At 37.4% G+C, this 22,500-nt stretch overlaps 1 protein-coding gene across 5 annotated transcripts in view; it reads left to right on the plus strand.

Annotated features, from left to right (window-relative positions):
* The window catches only part of NPAS3 (neuronal PAS domain protein 3), a 611,537-nt gene that overhangs the window by 486,732 nt on the left and 102,305 nt on the right, over window positions 1–22,500 (plus strand). The gene's annotated exons all lie outside the window — the stretch shown is intronic.

A 22,500-nucleotide genomic window follows, 5' to 3' on the forward strand; every position in this document is an offset into this window, starting at 1 on the left:
TAGAACTAGTTTGCTATGCATTAGATGACACTACTGCAAATATGAATATATTCATTTTTATATAAGGTTTAACAAAACAGATGTATATCTTACTAGTTAAGGTAAAGGCATGAGTAATGATTGTTGAAACTGTGGGAAGTGGAGTTTCTTCTTCCTGAAGAGGAAACTTATCAGGTAGGACTTTGAGACATCACCAGCACACTCTTTTATTAACCATAATAAATGGCTGCATTTAGTAGGATATGCAAAACCCTGTTTAAATATTCAGGGTTTGAGACTGCTTGTTACTACAGCTGCTATAGATTTTACCCACCCATCCAGAAGCCAAACTCTGCCTAATAAACAATGGATAAGGGAAAAGAGGTTGGTGTCTAGAATCGAGAGTAAAATCTACAGCCGCAACGCAATAGTGCACAGCTCAGCTCTGAATCTTTAAAAAGGCTTTTTATGCTTCCTAGACACTGCCGCATTACACTCTGGTATATCGAGAAGTCTACTGGTAATGTTTCAAAATACCATTTCATAAACAAACTGAAAGTGGAGGGCTCCAGACACTTCATAGAAATATTCTGCCTTGCACACAGAAAATGTAGCAAATGTTGATTAGTTGTTACAACTACACAGCATAAGCTGTCTTCAAAGCTTTATTATGGAACAAAATTCCAGTAAAAATTATGCAATCTCTATACTCTTCATTATCACCCTCATTGTAGTGTGGTCTGTGGATGTGATTCACAATCTAAGTAAATCAAAAAATGACATCTGCTAGCATCAGTGAGAAGTGGATCAGGCCCTTTAAGATCTAAACAAAACAGAGCTGTTGCCAAAGAGATGTCAATAACTTGAAGCATTAAAAGATAATGAGTTAGGGAAAAAAAAGGGCTTGCCTTAAGCATCAGAAACGTAAACTTTTTTTTCACTGTCTGGATTTTGAAGTTTTAGCTTTCCTTTGCAACATGGGCTAGAAACTTTCTCCATCTTTAGAGGAATTCTGTACTATTTGTGTGATTCTTGAGTCTAGGACTTTAAGGAAAAGACAAAGTTACTGCAAGTCTTGCAGTTAAATTATGCAAGTTGGCAACCCTGCAAAGGTTAGTAGTTCACACAACTATGAATACTTCTGTAAATAATAATAAGCATCCAAAAATTAAAGAGGCAAAAGGTCGATTTAGATAAATTCTTCTCAGAATTCTCAGGTTTTATGAGAATCAAGAAATAGGACTTTAAGCATAGTTGTTCAATTTTTTGTGCTCTTTGTACCCAACTTTGTTTTCTTCCCTTACCCTTCATGCATTATTTTCTGTTGTTATTTGGCCAAACTATTTGTTCTAGAGTTAGTATTCCCAAAGGACTTAGGCCTGATTTATTTTGCCTTTTTGAAATCGTACATCCATATTTTCCTATCCCCAAATTGAACTGCACAACTGAAATTATCTGCTGTGTATCTTTAGTTACACAGGGCTTTAAAACCATCTGAGTAATTCTCAAAGGTATGTAGACACCTAACTTACACTAGTCTTTTGAATGTTTTTATTGTTTTTATCAAATTCCCTTCTATTTAATCACATATTTGGGGATTTGTGATGCACAGAGCAGTAAATATTGGAATGCTTTTATCACAGGATCTCTCAGCTACAGCTGTGTAATATAAAAACTGTAGATAGACACCACGAGATTTCTTCCTTTCCCTCTGTACGTTACATCATCAACTCTCATTTCATGTGCTGGCTGTTATAGTCTGAAGGTCTTCGTAAGATCCTTTGCAGTATATACAGGAAATAAATTATAAGACTTCCTTTTTGTTTACCTTCTGCAGTTGGTTTCTCCAGAAAAGGACATTCAGGCGGGGGGGTGCCTTGGAAGCTTGAATCTCATGTTCCACTCCAACTTTCTTTTGTGATCTGGGGAAAGCCATGGATAAGTTTCTGACTATTTCATGTGTACAACAAAACCCCTTAATGACTGTCTCCATTTTTGCCAAATAAAACAGGTGAGAGCATAACAAGAAACATGTTCAGTTGGACTACGTTAGCAAAGGGCCTCAACCTCTCAATTTGGGTGACAGAGCATCTCTTTAAACTACTCAAGCAGGTCAGCCAAAACAGCAGGTCAGAGCTGCCTCTAGCTGAGTGCGTGTGTTCATCAGTCACTGCTGAGTACAGGGAGAGTTCATCTAGAAAAGAGCAAAGTTCTTGGAGAGTGGGATGTGGCCTGAACATAGAGCACGTAACAACAGAGAATGGTGGGCATTAAACTGTTTCACTATAATCTTTACATGTTCCCCGTGAAAATTACGTCATGCTCTCTACCTTACTTTTCCTGTTCTAGTGACTTATAACTTATTACCAGATTTGAGCAAAAAAGTAATTTCCCTTAAAGATGATCTGTGCTTTTCAGAGTGAAACTAAGACAATTTCGAGGTTTTCATTAAACAGAATATATTTTAAATTATAATCCTGAAGTGTATCACATTTTTGTGGTTTTTTTCTCTATTTGTGCATGCTGTGGAGCTCCATGGCTGCTTGGAAGACTGTATGTTCTGTGGCTTGTATATGATAGGTTGAGTAGTTTCTCCCAGTGTTTTGAGGGGAATTACAGCAGTCCTTGTCCTTTGTGTCGTTTACATTTCTGTGCAGCGATGACTCATAATTTGCAGTGTGTTCACAGGCATACTGAAGTCTCAATGACATTCTCAGTTTTCAAATAGCAAATTAACTAATATCCTAAGATATATTTGATATTAACTGATTCTCTGGGTGTCATGGTTTAACCCCAACCAGTAACTAAGCACCACACAGCTGCTTGCTCACTCCCCCCCGATGGGATGGAGGAGAGAATCAGAAGAGTAAAAGTGAGAAAACTCATGGGTTGACATAAAGACAGTTTAATAGGGAAAGCAAAAACCGCGCACACAAGCAAAACAAAACAAGGAATTCATTCACTACTTCCCATCGGCAGGCAGGTGTTCAGCCATCTCCAGGAAAGCAGGGCTCCATCATGCGTAACGGTTACTTGGGAAGATGAACGCCATCACTCCGAATGTCCCCCCCTTCCTTCTTCTTCCCCCAGCTTTATATGCTGAGCATGACATCATATGGTATGGAATATCCCTTTGGTCAGTTGGGGTCAGCTGTCCCAGCTGTGTCCCCTGCCAACTTCTTGTGCACCCCCAGCCTACTCACTGGTGGGGTGGGGTGAGAAGCAGCAAAGGCCTTGACTCTGTGTAAGCACTGCTCAGCAATAATGAAATTATCCCTGAATTATCAACACTGTTTCCAGCACAAATCCCAACCATAGCCCCATACTAGCTACTATGGAGAAAATTAACTCTACCCCAGCCAAAACCAGCACACTGAGTTATTGTTTTTATTTAAAAAACTTTAAATAATGTAATTATGCTTACAAAAAGAGGTAATATGACTAAGTTCAAATTAAGAAATATAAAAGTCCTATTGCAGTGCTTTGAAACTTAACATCTCACACATACATTTCACATCACATAAAGCTGTGCCCCAAGTTACACTGTTCAGCAGTTGTAAACTGTCCTTTCATCTGTCAAGGTTAATTTACAGAAAATGACCAATTTATTTGTTCTGAAGTAGAGAGAAATTGTAAAGTATTTCTTTCCTAAGAGACTCATGCACTATAAGCAAAATATTTGTTTCTAAACAGCAAGCTTTATTCCCATCTCTGATGAAAAAAGAAAATAGCACCTCTTCACCTTTCAGATTGGCTCCTTCACATTAGACATGCTAGTCTTTTCTCACTAATTTTATGATTATAATGAGGCAATGGCGTGCTAGTTAGCACAGAATGACCTTCTAATTGAAAAGCTGTAAATTCAGTCTCAGTGGCCAGCACTGGCAGAAATTTAAATAAATAGGGCTGCAAAGTCCTTACGATGGGCTGGCCTCTTGATCAGGGTGCCACCAAAGTCCTAGTGACCTGTCATCTGGCAACACTTTGTAACTCCTTGGTGTTAACTGTCTGTCTTGTTACAAGTTAGGTTAGCATGAGAGGAACAAAGAGCAAGGAGTCTTTTGTTGGTTAAACAGAGGATTTTGCATTTGAATATCTTCAATATCTGATCTAATACTATACTTTATGAAGCAGCCTCTCAGTCACATAAGGCTTACTGTTTAATTTCCAAATCATGATAAAAAGCTGGCCAGACTGATGCATCAATAATTCCTGTCTCTTTATACGGTTTTTCTTGATCATAGTTTTAATGTTTGTGCATTTATTATTTGAAAGCACTAATAACATTGGTTTAATGAGATTTTCTTTCTGACAAGCACTTAAGATTGGTGCCCAGATACTACAGTGATAAGGTCTTTTTAAGTGTTAGGGAAGATGGATGGATAGTTGTGAGCAACGCTGAGAAATTGTGCAGTGTTCAGTGTGTCTTAGAGACAGTTTATGAAATGGTCACAGCACATTATCCTACCCACACATAACTAAATACCTCTCAGGATCTTGATGTTGGTGCTTGGCACTGTCTCACTAAAGTTCATAACACTAGCTAACACTCTATTAGTGATAACTAGTAAGAGTTGATGGTCTTGTATAATATAGAGCAGCTTTATGCTGTCAGTGTCATGCATCTTTATCAGGAATACATCATACAGACAATGGAAATTTTCCATATCCTTTAAAGTTTTGCATTCTGTATATTTGGTTGTTAGACAAATAGAGCAAGCTTTGCTGACTTCATTTTCATTCTTGGCAGCATGTTTTTATCATAAGGCAGATAGTCATTAATTTACAGAATCAACGCTGGGAACAGCTTTTGTGATCTCATATTAAATTTTCCCCTGAATCCGCCCCTTGGCAAAAATTACTCACATCGTTAAAAAATATTTAATTAGGCTGTAGTTTATACCCAGCTCACTGGGGAAATGTTGGAATTAATATGATTTGCATGAATTCTGTTTCTCTTTTTCTGTTAGAGATTAGTTTTGAATTCAGTTCAGAGGGTCGCTGACACTGCCAAGGACTCACAATTGTGAAGGTCAAACAGGTAGCAAATACTTCCCCTGGGTAACTTCCCTGAAAAGATAGCTCAAAATTGCTTTTAATTATGGGTTACCTAAAAGGCCACTTGCTGTTTTTATTTTTCCACAGATCTCTGAAACATTAAGTGGCTGGAAGTTCTAGGTAGACCACATTAGTTCAAATCTAAAACAACCTCAGTCATGTTTTCACTTCTTTTTCTTTTCTTAAAAATGAATACCATACAAACCCCAAACAGAGATTCATGCATGCACACAAACAGGCATACATACGTATATGTATATGTTTAAACCAAGCTATTTTTGGTGGCCATTCCTCTTATTGCAGTGAGGGGGACCCAAAAATCTCTTTCTCTTTCCTAAGGTTTGTAGAAAAAAAGAAAAAAGAATATTTTGGAAGGAAAAATATTTTTCTTCATAGCAATGCATCCACTGGCTTAATTATTCTTCACAAGATAAGATACAATGTTTAGTTATGCATTCTCTTGTTTATGATTTCAAGGGTTAGAAAAAACCCTGGGGATCCACAATCCTGTGCTTTTTAAAAAGAGAATTTAATGGAAACTTTAATTAATAATCTAATCAATCAATTAATCTCTGTTACATAAGTGTTGAAATCTAATTCTCCTTCACAGCTCTATCTATATAGAAAGAAACGAAATGGCTGCCCACTTAACAGGATGGTGGGGAACCGTTACAGACACAAAGAAAAAGCGAAACTGTAGTAGTTTTGTGAAGCTGGCACAGATAACATAATGCTAACAAAGTACTCTTGAATTTGGGATAGATCACAGTATGTCAGTATGGTGAGCTGTTGTACAGTTCATTTCAGAAGTTAATTTTTTCTTTAGATGAGTATAAGAATGTAAGAACAGTCCCCCAAATAGTTAGGAGTTGACTCGTTTCTTTTGTGGAAACTCTGACAATTATGGCATATCAGTAGTCAAAAAATCCTGTTAAATAGTGAGCGTCACGAAGTGTTGACTTTTGCCTTGAGTTCAGAAAATGTAAACCATCTGCTTTACGAAATATGTGCAGACCACACCATGCTGTTGACTAGCCAACTGTTGATAAATAAATATTTATATATTGAGTGATTTATATAGGGCTTCTATCAGTACTGCAAAGGTGAGAGTCAGTTTGACCCTTATTTCTAGGACTGCGAGTCAATCCAACCTCTTTGGAGCCTGGAACCCTGCCAGAGATGCCTGCAGTACTGATGGCAATTTAATTGATAACAATGCAGATGAAGATTCTTTCGTGCACAAACTCATCTCCAAAGCAGACTCTGTGTATGTGTGTCTGGATGCTTCCAAATACTCCAAAAAATCCATTAAGAGAGCCTTATGTGTAGGAAAGAGAATTAAGTCATAGATAGGGCTGCACACGTGTTGTACAGCTTCTGTCACCAAGCTTCTACTTTCTTTTGAAAAGTGAGTTTTTATGAGTTCAAAGTGTAAAAATACTTACAGGAGAGTTTTACAATTTAGGGAAGAGCCTTTTGCAGAGAAGTGTAAAAATATAAACCAACTTTGAAAAAGGAAATTGAAGATTTTTATATCCTTAGCAATATATTTAATATTTTGGGCTACATACCATGTGCTACAGTTAATGCAATCTGTACATCTAAACTCCTATAAAGTCTGAAATGTAAGAATTTTATTACAGTTTGAGTAGAGACTGTACACACAGGAAAATATGGTTTATGGGCAATTTTTGAACTGCAAAAGGCTAATTAGATATTTACATCAGGATGTCATTTAGCATCCTTTAGTTCTTTCCTACAGTAATAGAAAAGGCAGGGAACAAAATGTCATGCTGAACTATCATTGAACCTAATTCCCTATCTCTTAAATTCCATGATTTACCATTTCTTTAAAGCAGTACATTTTTCCTTTTATCTCTGGCGTATTCACTTTCCGTCATTTCCCAAGATGCAAGTCCTGATGGCTCGATATTACACTCTTTTTGGCAAGGAAAGGCCACAGCTTTATTTGCAGCACAAATTTGTTCAAATACACTAGTATTAATTGTGCACACTATATACAAAAGTAATAGCTTACCTTGCCAGCAGGCAGACTTTCCAGGCAGTGAGTATAATACTCTCTTCCAACCGAAGAGTTTTGAATTTTCTTGCGTTTCAGTGAAAAACTGACCATTCCAACCCACAAAAGTATATTGCTCCAAAGAAGGCAAACCAGAATTTCTCACCCTAATTTGTAGCAACTGAAAAATTCAGTTATATTCATTTGCCTGCATCCTTATGCTATCCTTCTGCTCTTTTACCTTTTTCTTCCTTCTGTTCCTCAACTAGGCATCACTGTCCCTTGCAGTATCCAGGGACAATTAGTCCATAAATACACCATTCTGGCTGCATCTGACATAAAACACACATGTTATACACCCGATATGATTTACAACAACTTACAATAAAATGCTAACATTATGCTGAATAGAGGCTTAGGAAGTGCCAGTCAAGCATACAAGTTACCATATTAGTAAGTTGTGATACACCATCTGGATTCCAGCAGCGAGACAACACCGTACAGTTTTCCAAGCAGACATTAAAAGCATGGCTATGGAACATCTGAGGTTTAAGACACTGTCATGCCCAAAGTATGACAGAGACCATTTGTGATGCCATTCTGTTCTCGTTTCTGCCGTTTGGATCAGAGGCAGATCTATGGATAGCTCTGTGGACACTGACCAGGCAGAGAGTACTATTAACATGTTCAACTAGAGCAGTAGTTACAACTCAGGAAAAAGATCTTGGAGTCACTATGGATAGTTCTCTGAAAGTGTCAATTGAATGTGCAGAAGCAGCCAAAATGTTGAGCATCATGAGAAAGGATATTGAGGCCAAGACAGAAGGCATCATTCTGCCATTTCATAAAACCTTGATGTTCTTATGTCTTGAGTACTGTGAGCAGTTCTGCTCCCTGCATCCAAGCAGGAATATTGTGGAATTATAGTACAGAGAAGGGTAACTACAGTGATCAAGAAGATCAGACAGCTGCATTACAAGGAGAAAAGAGAAAGTCTGAGACTTTTCAATTTGGAAAGGAGAAGACTAATGGGGCATTATGATTAAAGTTTACAAAATTAAAAGTGTAGTGGTTTGAGGCAGGCCTTTTATTCACAAAATCCTGCAGTACTAGAATTAGGAAGCACTCATTGAATCTATGAAGAGATCAGTTAAAAAGAGATAAGGTATTTTTCTGGGATTGATGGGTGTCCACCTGTGTAAAAATGGATTAGACAGGTTCATAGACAACAGACCCATAAAGAAACGCTAAAGGGAATAGACAGGGATGTGCTCTGTAACATGGCTAATGCAACAGATGTGAATATTGGGGAACCAGCTCTGAACATGGCCACTCTCACATACTTTGCATAATAGCAGCTCCTAGTGCCACTGCTGGAGAGTGACCACTGGGCTAGGTGACCACTGGTCTGACTCAGTAGGGCATTTCTCATGTTCTTATGTTCCTACTGTTACTTAATTAATCCTCAGAATACACAGAGGGTAAGAAATTAGTAGTATAGCCACTTAACATGAAGGGAATATGAGTCATTGTAGATTTATCTAAGGTGTGCGAAGTGAACACAGCTATTCATATTCAGAAAGTTACGAGCCCAGACTTCCAGTCCCTTGACCTAGTTACTTGGCTAAAATTCTAGGCTGTTAAGAGAATGGAGAAATGCATTTCAACAGTTGTGGTGGGTTGACCCCAGCCAGTAGCCAAGCAGAGGGAACAGGCAATACAAAGGCCGTCACTCACCACCTCCCACAAGAAGTTCAATGTTCCACTAGGATCCCTTTGAGACATTTTAAGCCAGGTCAGTGTTTCTTGTCTGGTACTAGGAATCAAAGTGAAACCATATATGGGCAAGAAAATGTTTATCCATATTATTTTTTTCCATAAAACATGCTTCATTCTTCATGAACATAAAATGCTATCAAGGCCTGACAATATTTCTCAGCCAGGGCAACCATAAAGAGAAGTGTTGGAGAATTTCTTAATTACTGGTATATTAGGTACTCTGAGTCTTCCCCTTTTATGTGATTGTTATATGACTTTACAGTGATGGCTACTAAGACATACTAGTTCTTGGACATTCTCAGATCATAGCTGTAGCCATAAACATAACATCTGATTCCTGTCAATCAGAAAAGCCTCTCTTGCTCTTTTTTCCTTCTTCTTCTTCTCTTTCTTTTATGTTCCTGTATGATACCCATGGAATCAACCCCATGTTAAGAATGGGAGTAGTACAAGATAGATGCTGGACCCCAACAGAGCCCGTGTGCTGGCAGAACAGCAGGACTGTTCAAAGAAGTAGCGAAAAGACCCTCACTGTGATTTGTTGTGTAAGACAGACACTGGAATGCATTAGCTGTGGGGAGTGTCCTGGTTTCGGCTGGGACAGAGTTAACTTTCTTTTTAGTAGCTGCTACAGTGCTGTGTTTTGGATTTGGTGTGAGAATGATGTTGATAACACTCTGATGTTCTAGTTGTTGCTAAGTAGCGCTTATCTTAAGCCAAGGACTTTACAGTTTCCCATGCTCTGCCAGCAAGCAGGTGTGCAAGAAGCTGGGAGGGAGCAGAGCCGGGGCAGCTGACCTGAACTAGCCAAAGGGATATTCCATACCATGGAACGTCATGCCCAGTATATAAACAGGGGGGAGTGGCCGGGAGGGGCGGATCGTGGCTCTGGCATCGGTCAGCGGGTGGTGAGCAATTGCATTGTGCATCATTGGTTCCCCCCCCCCTTTTTTTTTTTGTTGCATTCCTTTTCATTACTATTATTATTATATTTCATTATTACTATTGTTAGTATTATATTTTACTTTAGTTATTAAACTGTTCTTATCTCAACCCGCGAGTTTTACTTTTTTTCCTTTGCTTTCCTCCTCCTCACCCCACTGGGAGGGGGAGGGGGAAACAGCTGCGTGGTGCTGAGTTGCTGACTGGGGTTAAACCACGACAGGAGATGAAGAAAAATGAAAACAAAGGAATTATTTCATATATAAAAATATGAAAAAATATAATGAATAAGAGAAAGGGAAAAGCATAAAAAATATGTGCTTACTTGTTACAAATGCTTGAAGCAGGGACCGTGTTTTATGCATTTTACTCTACAGTGGAGTCCCAACACTGACTGAGTCATGGATGTTTTAATCCTACAAACAACTTTAGTTGGATGTAATTAGAGGACAAACTTAGTTTTCAAAACTAAGGTTAGTTGTTATATACCTCACAGGATAAAGGTTGCTCACAGTCTAAAACTAATATAGCTTTCTTTTATTCCCGTTTTACTATTTTTCAGTTAGTAGGTATTGCGAGTGATGCTGGAGGGACAACTGAACTTCATGTGTTGGTCTTATTATCTTGCTGCCATTCACTGTTGCTCCACTCCTTAGATGCATCATTGAAAAGGCAAGGAAGTCTACTGTTCTAAATAGTGAGTTTCATTTCTAAATTAATTAAATGAGGGAAAAATCATACGAGTAAAAGTTCACAGTCACTTAAAGCCATTAAAAAGGATGGAGTGGGTAGCTGTAAATTCAGCTAAGAAACATACTTGTCACTTGCAATAGACATAGGCACTCAGGAAGCAGCAAAGTGAGGTTAAGGAGATAAAATAAATACAACCCTTTATAATGCTTCATTAGTTAGTTCAGAAGTGTACAATCAGATTGTATTTGATTTTTTTTTACCTCCAGAAAGACAGTGGTACAAGGATCCTGGATTAACACATATAGGTTTATGCAATTGTTAGCAGTGGGAAGAATTCCACAGTGTGAAGAACTGGAATTATTTTCCTGAGGTAGGAAGGATGTTTATTTTCACTATTGACTGAGTTATGTAGCCAAGGTATAGCTCGCGAGTCGATTAACGGACACCTATTTCTTTTGCTGTTCTTGTTTTATTGGATTTATTGTCTGCATTACATTTATCATTCTCTCCCAGAAGCTCCACTTCCTTCCTTGTTTTTTGCAGTTCTGTTTCTCAGTGGTCATATCCTTGATTGCTCCCTCTTTATCTCCTTTATTAGCTCTTAATTTCCCTCTGTTCTGCTGATGTTTCTCTGAGTTCAGCTCCATTTTCACCGTTTCCCTCTCATCTCTTCCAAAGATTTCCAAAGGCCTCTATAATTTTGAGTCTCAGAGTTTTTCTTCCTGCTTCTCTGAGTATTTCCCTTCTTATTGAGCCTTGCGGTTGTATTTCAATCACCTCATTCTGCATTTCTTGCCCATATCTCAGTCTAAGCAGAAGTGAACTTTTGGCCTACTATTTCCTAACATGTATTAGGTGATGTAACATGCAGACACTTAAGAAATTTCAGATACAAAAAATATCACCAAGCTCTAAAGGTGTCTTTTGTTTTTAAAACTGGGGACTCTTTGCAGTCAGTATGCGTCTCTGAGGCTGCAGAACCTTCTCCCTCCTGTCTGCGCTTCGGTAATGCTGAATACTGCAAAAGTACATATCTAAAGTACTTTTTATCCATTCCTCTTTCTCTCTTACAACTTAAAATTCACTGTCATCCCATTATCTGGATTCACTATCATGGTTTCGTCTCCACGCCTTCCATAATACCCGCTATACAAGTCAGCTCTCCCTAAACCCAATTGCATTTTAGATCTGAAACCATCCAAAATTTGTCCTTTCATCTGTATCCGTTTCTCAATCATTTGGTTATCTATGACCTTCATCGCTTTAATCTTCCCCTCCCGATTCAACCTCGGTATCACTTTTTTCTTTGGTCTGAGCAAAATGTGACTGTTATGTTCTTTTCTTACCAACCTATAAGGATCCCAAAATTTTTATTTTTCTGACAACTCGGCTTCGCTTCCTTTAGGTTCTCACAGTAATCTCTTGGATTGCCTCCATTTCCTTTCCTGCTTTTGGCTTTCTGGTGCTTCTCATGCTGCCTCCAATTCTTGGCAGAAGCCTGTACGTCTCATTTGTTAGCTCTAGCATATCTTGCTCTTCTTTTTCAGACTGCTTCTCTCCTACTTTAAACTACAAATGTTACCCATACTCTTCTACTCCAAAAATTCTTTCTGTTTCTGGAATACTGGGAATTTGTTTTTCTTACCTGGATTCAGTTATATCTTCAACACCAAGACTCCTTCATTTTACTGTATCATTTATAATATGTGCAGTGTTGCATAAATTATTAATAAAGAAATTAAAATTTTAAAAGGAAAGATTTAAAGAAAAACTAGGCATGAAAAAAACATGGGAGTTTACTTCGCCTTTCTACATTGTCATCCTACAAATTCTATATAATTTTTATTTTTCTTGTTAAAAAAGAGAAAACCTACATAGGTGAGCTAAATGTGTGCTGGTTTTGGGAACACAGCTTTATCAAATCCACAGACAATGTTTGACAGAGTTTAGATGGGAAGGTTTACAAGTCTGTGACAGGATAGTAACCTTCTATTGCTTTCTTTTAAGCAAAAGAAATAGATTGGGTGTTCCATGAAGGTGAATGTTTAATAAACAATGAAATGCTGAATGAAGTTAGGATATAAATCCTTTTAAAATTGATATGTTTATTTCAGTAAAATTTGACACAATCTCTCTCATTTGAAGGGCAGTGCAAGCAATATCTCCTTGAACAAATTTCATGTAGCATGGAGGTGTATTGAGGGTTAATCCTAAAGAATGTGCATCTCGAAAGGTCTTCACAATGTTTCGAGCATTTGTTCTTTTTTTTCTCTTAACATGCCTGAAATGGAAATTAATCTGTGAACGGTGGTTTTTATTTGTGTTTTCACAGAAGCACATTTGCATGCCCTAGAAAAGAATCAATATTATGAATGAGAACTCTCCCCAAAAGTCTTTAATTATATGTCTCTGTATCAATATGTAATATTTTATGTTTCCTCAGATTTTTTCTTCTTTTAGCTGACACAGGCAGACTTTGAAAGGAGTAAAATCAGCAATGTAACAATGAAATGCATGCAAACTTGTTAAATGTGATGGCAAAATAAAAAGCTTCAGTCAGTATGATCAGTTAAAAAAAAAAGATAGCCAGCAAACTGTCTATCATGTGATGAAATTTGACAGTAGGGATTATGGCTTTGATGGACCAGAACAGCTAATAGAAGAAGCTGACATTTTTGAAACCCTGCTAATTAAGGGTTCCTTCCTTAATATTAAAATAAAGTCTTTGTCTGGGTTTTATGGTTGGAGAATCAGGTGTTTTCATTAATATATGCCAGTCAGTCTTAATAAGCTTGGAGGGCAGAGGAAGTTATTATTGAGTGACCTTCTACAAAATAAGCATGTTGCTAAGGGCTCTAACCCTGCCCTGTTCAGACTGATGAATCTCATTTCCAATGCAAAAGCTTCACAAGAAATCCAAGTATTCTCTGTGCAATCACAGAAAATAATCCTTGTGTCTCTTGTAATGTCCAGAATTGCCACTTACTATACTACTACTGTACAATGAATATTACAATACATATTATTTTTCTAGCACAATTGTCTACATTTCTGAATTGCCAAGAATAGAAAAACTTATTGTCAAGACACTTGTATTGAAAAGTCAGCTCATTTTAATACTTCTCAAATAGTCATCTACCCTGTTCATGAATTATAATGCACAGAATACATCTGACAATACTAGCTTTGAAAAAGAGATATGTCTGTATTATTACATATTCATTTTCAAATAGATTTCAAACAGATTTTAAACCATTCATTGAAATTCATTGAAATGGTAAATTCACAGTTGGATTTTGATTGACTCTTAATCTAATTTTACATTTGATAAGTTTTCATCCTTTTTTAGTAGTAATTTTGATTTTCTGTAGATTTTTCAAGCTAAGTGAAAGGGTGTGGTAAGCTACTAAGACTCATCATATATTTGCTGATAGAAATTAGAAAATGAGCTAGTGAATCAGATTAAATAAGTACAGCATTGTAACTACCAATGATGTGTCTCACATCAACTCTGTGTGGACTGGGCAATTTCCAACACCCCAAGACTTTCTGCAGATATTACTAATGCTTTGTTGCTTTTTGCTTTCCTTTCTTTTCTCTCACTAGGTCAAGTCAGTACTCTAAATGGTTCTGTGAGATACTGCACTCATAATAAATACAGTGGATAATGGATGAAATTCAAAGCAACACATCCAGTTTGCTGACACTATGCTAATAAAATAACATGGCTGCCAAGTAGAAATGTCAGAGTTGGGAGAATATACGCGCTCCCAGGTCATTGAGTGAATCTCTAGAAGTTGAGTATTTAATAGGAAGCAATCAACTGCATCACATTTGCAGATCTCCTTCCTTTAATTGATGGCACAGCAGATGGATCTACTTTTTTCTTATCCAACCCAAACCAATCTATCACAATCTGTAGAGTATTTGATAAAACTTATTCCAAACAGGTTTGTTTGTTTCTTTATTTACATTGATGATCAGGCTAAATTGGCTTCAGAACTCAAACACTACAACAGAAGTAGATATACATACTCTTGGATAGTTCTTACCCTATATCATTATGTACATAAATACATTGTAAACCAGTGAGGCAGTTCAAACCAGTGCCAGTGTTAGAAAAGACAAAACTGAGGCCCATGTATTTCATTTCTGTCTAGGCATTTTGTTCCCAGGGCATTTTGACAGAGCATTACAAGATAAAATAAAATAAAATAATAAAATAATGCCCTGGGAAACATTTCCCATCTTAAAAAAAACCCCCACTATCCAATGCAATGTTTGAGTTATTTCTGAATGCCCAATAGATGCCATATTTGAATACAGTAGCACTATTTAGTCCAGTTAGTCTACAAAGTGCTTTGAATATGAAAGGCTCTCTGTATTCTGATCCATTAAAGTCAAAGCCATCTATGCACCTTGGACTTTTTGTATCTCTACTTGATTTACGTATTTGCAGTTTTAGATTTTGGGCTACTTTAGCCCTTGAGCATTTTTCCCCCAAATAAAAGTAACTTGATTTAGCTCCATAACAAACCTTGATCCTATTCAATTTGGACTACTCCATAGGAAAGGAAAAAGTAATAAGTGCAACATTTTTCTTAGAATGTGCAACACTGATCAAATTAAAATCAGTGGGTGTAGCTGTGGATGGTGGAGGTCGGGGAGCTAGCTTAAGTGTGATCAGTGATTTCCACTCTGTTTCTACTGGACAGATATGAACAATACAGGGAAAACAGCCCATATAGTACTTATTAGCGTCTCATTGGCAGCTGCAAACCACAGGAACAAAACATTAGATCTACCCTAGGAATGCCTCTTTCAGGTATGGTGTTGGGGCACCTAACGTACTGCTGCTCTGTAGCCGTTTCTGTTCTTTCAGTATTTTAGTATTTAGAGAGATGCAAAGTAAAACACTTGAAGCCCCTGAAAGTGGTCAAAAAGAAAGGAGTAGGAGTCACAACCCTTGCATGTCAATAAGTTTTGAAGAATTTTTTTTTCTCACTGCTTACAGTAAGTTTAGAACTCTAAAGCTTACTGTTAAAAAGTCTGATTGAAAGCCTGCTGATTTCTGATGATAAAACTCCTGTAGACATCAATGTGAGTAAGAACTAACATGCAGAGGAAATTCCATTCTCATCCTTGTTGGCATTGTGTTGCTACATAGTATGACAAGGTCTTTCTTACACCCTCAGCAGTATTTTATGCAGTGCCTGCTGTGGCTCATCTAAGAGCAAATATTAGTGCTCATTCACCAAAAAAGTAAAAGTAAAGCAGAAATGGTATCTTTATGCAGAAATCGATATTCATAAATAAAACAACGAAAGTCACTTTACTCAAATACTGTAAATGCTACATTTTTTACTGTAAATGTAATTGAAACAAGGTCATTCATTTTGCTGCTGGAAAACAAATGAAGTACTGAGCTAGAGTTACTCCTTCTTCAAGAATAAAGGATTTTTGTGAATGAGGAAGGAAATTTATTCTACAGCAGAAGCCAACAGGTGATTTCCACTTCCAAACATTGTGAGTGTAGCTCAGGACAAGAGTTATGATGAGAAAAGGATGCTCCAGGATGTTTGGAAAGGACTCCCTGATTGCTGAAAATGGGGTAATACTGTAGTAAGTGTGGTATCAAGTTTGAAGACTGCTATAATATCAGCGTGCCTTGACAAAGTGAAGTGCCAAATCCAGGGTCAATAAATCTTAATGTAGATTCTCATGATTTAACGTTAGTGCTGTGATTAGGAGTGGCATATGAAATGTGAGGCTTGCGCTAAATGTGGCAGGATACAGGGTACCCAGAGGACACCCCAATGTGCTGAATCATCCGTCTGCATTCCATTAGTCATATAGATGTATGAGTACTGACAGAAGGGAATGTTTCAGAGTCCAGACCAATGTAAACCAATTGAAAGGATTAAAAAGACACAACCCAACATATTTATGCAATATACAACGTTTAGGGTGTAGAGCTGTGGGTAGATGGCTTATTTAGCATAGAAGGAAGAGCACAAAAGTAGCTGTAACAACAGCCAGAACAGTCAGCGTATCCCACTCTATCAACACATTTGTGAATCCTGTAATAACCTAACTGGAAAGTATTACTTTAATACCTAACGGATCAATATGGCTAATCACTTTTAAGAGGAAGGCACTTATTTGCAGACAATATCTAACTGTTTGCATCATGTATAACTCCTGCCTTTCTCTGCAGCTTCAGACTTTGTTTTTGTATTTGCTCTTATTTTCCTGTCTTCCTCATCTTTCATAAAACTGAAGCTAAACAACTTGGCAGTTATCTTTTGTTCTCGCCTTTCAGCTGTTACATTTGAATGTAGTAATATTTTTCTGTTCCTGCATCCACATAAGTCTTTTGTGGCTTTCAAACTTGGAGTGACCTCCAATTCTGGGTAGCAAGGAAAAAGGATGGAATTTTCCAGAGGGACACAAAAGGAGACTGAAGGAAAGAGAGAGAATTCGAGATGGGAAGTAGAGAAGACATGTGAATGACTTGAGAAAGAGAATGGGCTGGCTTGAAATGCAACAAGAATAATCATTAAAAAAAAAAAAGTTGATAGGAGTTCTGGGAATATTTTCCACAGTGATTAAGGAATCTCTCCTCTTTCCCAAAGGAACAGCAGAATCTTTTCTTCTGTTACTCAATTTTGTAAAATGCAAATGTGTTTTAGAAGGTAGTTTGGGAAAGCTGTGAAATTTGAGCTTTTAGCCAGTACCCCAATTTCCTTCTATGTATCTGATCAAATCCATCCTGATACACTCTTAAAGACAGAAGCTATAAGAGCATCTAACTTAATTTAGAGGCCTCCTCCCACAAAACCGTAGTCTCACTCAGGGTTTAGACTGCAAGATCCTTAGGACATTGGAAGGGCTCCCCTTCCAGCCTGGCACAGGGTCACAGGGGCTTGTACAAAGAACTTTAATTCCTTCATTCTCAGGTTATATAGGGTTGCAAAGAACTGCCGTGGGCAATCTCTGTACAAGATAAAGAGAACATAAAAACAAAGGTACGAGAGAAAATGGGAGCTGAGCTGAGCAAACTCAGGTGTCCAAAGATGTCTGTTTAATACCCAGTGCTAGTGTTAGCTGCCTTGCATATACTTGCTCCTGATAGACTAGGTGCCACTTTATGTCAGCTGCAGAAGGCTACAAGCCCCCACCCCATCCCAATAGGAAAAATCTCTAGTTGATAGCAGCCTAACATAAAGGTATTAAGGATTTTATATCCATGGCAAAATTTTCAAAAGAGCTGTCTCAGGCTGAGCATCCAGAATCAAAGGCTGCTTTTGAAAAGTTGACCCTGGCCTTTGGGGAGACACTGCAAAGACTTTTCTTATAATGTTTCCTGAAAGGCAAATTTGAATCTCATTCTGTATTCCCACATTGGACTAAATTGAAAGTGCCTCCACTGATGTCAACAGTTTAATGAAAATTGCTGTAATTTCATGGATTTTTTTTTGGTAACCTATGCTAGATGAGTTACATGCTGCTGTATGTATATATGTATATGTGTACAGTCATTGAAAGACTTTTTATTCTATCCCATTCACTACTGAAGAGAAGTTTTTCTTTCTCCTCTCTCTATTAGTATATACAAAACTTTATTCAGAAGGATTTTCAATTTCTGTGTCTGTCCTTGAGATACATGAACTAAAATTTAAAGTAAGATGGATAGGGAAAGAACATAGCATTTCTGCCAAAGCATTTCAATATTCAGCAGAATCCTGTGATATATAAAAGTTATGAAGAGGGAGCTATGATACCCATTAGTCCAGAGGAAAACCTATTCTAATTGTGATACCACATAGCATTGTATTTCACTCTCTTATTGGTGTACTATTTTATAAATTGTACTGCAGTGTGGCGATTGTCATATTATGTTCCGTACTTCATCTCTAATCTTCCTTGTTGGGTTACGTGGAGCTTAGTATCTAGAGAAACATGAAATAACCAGAAAATGGATAATAGAAATGCTTATTCAACAATTTGGTGTCTTAATCCTAATACAGAAAAATTCATTATGGCATAGGTATGTTACTGCTTTTTCTGTTGCTAAGCTATTTGTCACCATATTTCACCTTTAAAAGTATTTAATTAATCACTGCTTAATCATTAAGGAGTTTACAGTGCACTGTCCATTTCCACAACCTCAAATATCCATTTAATCAAACGAGACTTACTGTAGCACTAACTTTTGTTGTTGCAATAATACCGCAGTTAGACAGTATTGCTCAGTACAGGGACAATAGCAAAGGCTATTGATGTGCCTGTTTGAAAAGGCAAATTAATTCTTGTTTCCATTTATCCAGCAGGATGTGATGATTATGATTTAGAAAAGTCACCTGAACTTCAAAATAGTTACATTATTCACCAAACTGCGAAGTTACCAAATATGAAATGCTAGTATCTCAGATATTTTTATAACTTCCAGGGTTTTATGGCATCACAGCTACTTCTTTAAAATATCAAGTCTTCTGAGATTTTTGGAAATGGCATAAAAAAAAAGTATTGTCTAATATGCTCTAAAAGAAAAGAAAAAATTGCTAACCAGATACAGAGGTCCACACTCCACAGTCACTTCATTAGTAACAATCTGTAGCAATTCTTTTGAAGTCAGTACTGTTAACCAGCTGTAAAACCAATGTTGCTGAAATAAAATCCAGACCTACCATGGCCATACTTCCCGCCATGTACCACACTCAATTCTCATGCTTCATTCAGATTCTCACTATAGTTAATAGTAAAACAATAGTATCTCAGATACTACAGAGTGGTAACCACTGGTAAATTTATGTTCTTTATAGTGGTGACCACTGTGACTGAAGAGTAGCAAATGCAGTCAGCATGCATGACTCGTCTTGCTCAGAGCCACGCAAGGCAGGAGTATAGCTAGAGACCTTTTGACAGCTAGCACAATACTCATTCCTCTAGAGCATATTGCATGCATCCTATACATATTCAGTTCAGTTAGCAAAAAAGTTTTTTCTACCAATCAGAGCAGTGTATGAAAATAATTCCATCTCTCCGTGCTGCATGCATCGTGATTATGGATGTGCTGAAGCACCAATAATCAATCTCAGTTACTGGAGAACGTGTTGTCACTTGCTGCTCTTAGTCATGCAAAGTGTTGTAAAAAGAAGCAGAAGTAATACAGCTTGATTTTCATGGAGGTATTATTGTACATGAAGTACTGGGAGGTTATACATTATGATAGGAACACAAGCTGCTCAGTGCTGTTCATTTTGCTGTGTTTTTATAAATGATTATGGAAGTAAAATATAAGCTGCGTGGCTACACTGTCAGCTAGAGTACCTTGGGCTTTTCTCCTACTTTCTTCCACCCATCCAAGCAATTTGCAGAGGTGGCATTATCAGGCATTATTTCCTCCTCCCAGTGAACTGTTTTCTTTCTGCAGGGATTAGTTTAAAATGATCCAATCCATATCCTATAAAATTGACATCTCTTTGTAAGTTGTAAGTGGCAGCTGGCAACAGAACAGTTCAGAGGTGCAGAGATCATCCATATTAAGCAATATAACCAAACATTCATTTGCATCCCATTTACCTTGAGGAAACTTCAGCACAGGTTTAATGTTAAACACGTGCTTAGTGTTTTGTTGAGTTGTAAAACTCTGAAAAGGCTGCTCTCTCAGCAGCAAAAAGAAGCCTAAAACTCAGCGAGTGCTACTGAATTGACTTCCAATGAGTACAAAATAAATTAATTTGAAGGGTGAAAAAAATCTCTTAAGTCTGCACCTTGTGCCAAAGATTTTGTTACACCCAGAGCTGTAAATCTGAGGAAGAGTAAATTGGCTAATGACAAGACCCAACCTGTGCAATTATATAGGGTCTTCTCAAAGTCTGATATTTCCTTTTAGAGTCTGTATTTTTTAGGCTACAGGCTGAAATGAAGCACGCTATTAAACTGCCACTTCTGGGTATTAGGTTGTTCATGGCTTCTCTCTATTTTTGTCACCCAAGGTTGCAATGATTTTCTCAGGGATTTCTGTTGTTATTGCCATACTAGTCCATAGTATAGCTAGGTCATAGCATCATTTTGAATGATCTTGAGTTCAGCTCAAGATTGGCAGTAAGAACAAGTTAGATCATAGCTCTTCTTATAACCCCATATGCAGAAAAGGAAAATATAATTGCATTTTTGTTTCATCTTTCATGCTTACAGCACTGGTGTCATTAACCCGTCCATACCCTGAGAACATACAGGTTTATTTGCAACATCTTGTAACAATAATGAATGAATGAATAACACTAATGTTATTTTAAAAAATCCTCTTGTTTTTGGTTTGTTTAAAATACCTTAATAGAATGTATGCAAAATTCCAGTTTGAGCAACTAGAATTCTGTTTCCATGGGCTCAGTAACAGTGATCATGAACCTTGCCATTGGTCCTTATAAAGTACTTGTCATAGATAGCATGCTGGAATTTCCCTTACTTTGCTTCACCATTAGGTCCTCGGATCAGTGTCTCTTGCTTGTTTCCTGAAAACAAGTAGAGATAGCCAAGGTCTCTGTCTGGTAAATATCCTGCCCTACAAAGCCTGTACATTTCTGTATTTCTGCTATTAGAGCAGTTTATTCCGCATGTGCTTTCTCATTTCACTTCTGCCCAGGCTGCCTTTGAACCATGACTGTTTTCTGGGGAGGTGGGAGCAGGCGGGTGTGGAGTGGAGAGGAATGAAGCAAAACTCCGGTTGTCATGGTGCCTTCCCTGCCTCAAACATTTAGGGTTAATAATTTTATATGTAGCATGTTCTGAGGTAGTTTTTCTTGTTGCCATTCACTATGGGATGTGTGAGTACTTGTATTTGAAATGGGTACTTGGACTTCATAGTTTAATGTAGTTAATAATACAACCGTGGAATGAAAGATATGCTGAAGTATTTCAAAAGAGTAGTTGTGATTGAAATACAGTAGTGAAAAGCTGACAGAGTTTATCAAAGTGCTGCAGTTTACCTTCATACAGAAGGAGAGTGACTGTTTTCATATGCAGTAATCCCCAAATAACCATCAAGAAATATTAAAATACACATTTTATTAGTTTCATTTAATTTCTTAATTGCTCAAATTCAGTTTACCAATTTATTGCTGTGTGAAATGCTTAGAGGCAATGCGTACATTAAAGGGATTATTTACATGTAATCCCTCCCTCCCAAAGGATACAAACTGATCATTTATGAATCCTGATTTACACTCTGTAACAATACCAGATGAATGAAATAGTTATTGTAGAGTGATGTAGCTCCTGGAAGTGCAATACTGTGTGGAGTATGATTTAGTACTAAAACTGAACTATCTCGTTTTCACTGATGATTTTAGTAAAGGTACGTGAACTTCACTTTTAGAATTTAGATGAACCAAACTAAAACTGCTTGCTGCAATTGAACCATTTATTTTCTGGGAATGTGTGCAATCAAGACATTAAATTTAACCTTGGGGAAAAGTCTATTTTAAAATGTAACCCATGTTCTATTTGGGGTGTGGATTATTTTCAGCTAGGGTTATGATTTTACAGGAAAGAGATTTATAATTAGTTTTAACATAATTGGCAGGGATTTGCCATTGAGATGCAGCCTTGCAGCTTGCTCCCTGCCTGTGGATATCACTGTGGGTATCTGTTTGCCAGCCAAAAGGTGTGAAAGCAAGATGTAATACACGAAAGGAGAAATCAGAAACATTAACCACAGTGAACCAAAAGGAATAAAACTTTTTAAAGTCTCTAAGTACATTATATGGAAGGAAATGTCTTTAACCTACAGTCTACTCATTGCACACTTTTGCAGAATGATAAAATTCACCTTCAGTTTAAAAGCGGTATTTACTTCTCCTGTCAGTGTTATCCCTACCCCTTCTCTTTGGCCAGACGTAACCTGTTGTATTATAAATGCTCACATTGTGAAAGCATGACCATCTGTGCCAGCAGTAAATAACATTAGGACTTAAGAGAATCTGCAAAAGCAATAGTCTCTAGCTTAAAAATCACATACCTGA

The sequence above is a fragment of the Gymnogyps californianus genome, chromosome 5 (genome assembly GCF_018139145.2).
Source record: "Gymnogyps californianus isolate 813 chromosome 5, ASM1813914v2, whole genome shotgun sequence".
NCBI lineage: Eukaryota > Metazoa > Chordata > Aves > Accipitriformes > Cathartidae > Gymnogyps > Gymnogyps californianus.